Consider the following 1,425-nt stretch of genomic DNA (forward strand, 5'->3'; position numbering starts at 1 on the left):
AATTTTAATTTATATGTATTGATGGACCATTCTTCTCTCTTGATGCCATACAGAAGCCACATAAGAATAGCATCATTAATCCTGATGATCAAAGGAGTGAGATCCTTTTCCTGATGCTCACAGTTACCCAAAATATTATAGAATTAGTAGAGAGGGGTGAAAATGTCTGCATGATATAGCCTTGAATTTCTTTCTCAGCATATTTCATAATATGCTGGAAGACCATGGCTTTTCCACACCAACCAGACACTATTTTAAAGAAAGTTTCTCAACAATTTTGTTATCTCAGTTGTTGTCTTTGGAAACATGTTATTTTATATGGAAATATTAAAAGAAAGTTCTGATCTCAGAGGATAGGAGTATTTGGGCTTTTCTCTCTGTCCTCATAAAAGGCTACCCACTGAAAGAAATCTTCCAATTTTAGAAAATAGTTGGTAATTTTTCAACCTCATTTGCAGTTAAGTGTAGTCATATGGAATTCTCTCTAAGAGTACATACATGATTAGTAGTGATGTAAACTAGTTTATGGCCAATTAAAACCCAACACTATGCTTCTAAATCTTTTTGTCCTTTCTCCAACTGCACACAAAGGATTATATGTTCCTAGGGGATTACATAACCACAAAATGGAAGAAGCTTTAGTTCTCTAATCACCCATGAAGGAGAGCCATGACTTTATCATGAAAACCCACCCAAGGGTGTGTACAGGAAGCAAGTTCTTATTTATTACATTACTGAATGATTTGGATTTATATCTCCAAGCTGTCCTTACTAAATCCATCATTTTGCTGTGACTTTGAAGAAAGAAGATGAGGAAAAATACAAGTATTTGATATAGAAGAGTTTTCTTTGAATGTGTGGTTTTAACACATTTCTTGAACTCCCTGTATATTCATATATCTCTTCATTAATTAAAAAATGAATAGGTAAAATGGGCCAGGTACTTACTGGAGAATTGAAGTTAAAACTTCCACTGAGAAGAATCTTGCAAGCAAACTAAATAGGTAGAAATATAATTAACTAGGTGTGATAGGGCAGGTAAAAGGAGCTCTGGTGGCATAGCAGTTAAAACATTTAGTTGCTAACCAGACAGTTGGTGGTTCAAACCCACCACCTGTTTTGCAGGAGGAAGACAACATAATCTACTTCCATAAAGATTTACAACCTTAGAAACCCCGTGGATCACTCTAAGTCAGAATCAGTTGGATGGCAGTAGGTATGAGGACAAGTAAAATTTTGGGAAGAGAACAATTGGAAATAGGGGAGAAGTGAAGTCAGCAATGAACTGGAGGATTTTGGTGGAACGGGCATTCCAGGCATTTGGTGAAGTAAATTGCTGTTGTTGTTGTTGTTGTTATGTGCTGTTGAATCGGACCCGACTCATAGAGACCCCTCCTTGGGTTTCCGAGGCAGTATCACTACAGA

This window comes from Orycteropus afer, unplaced genomic scaffold (genome assembly GCF_000298275.1).
Source record: "Orycteropus afer afer isolate SDZICR_OR568_19922 unplaced genomic scaffold, OryAfe1.0 scaffold00051, whole genome shotgun sequence".
Classification (NCBI taxonomy): Eukaryota; Metazoa; Chordata; class Mammalia; order Tubulidentata; family Orycteropodidae; genus Orycteropus; species Orycteropus afer.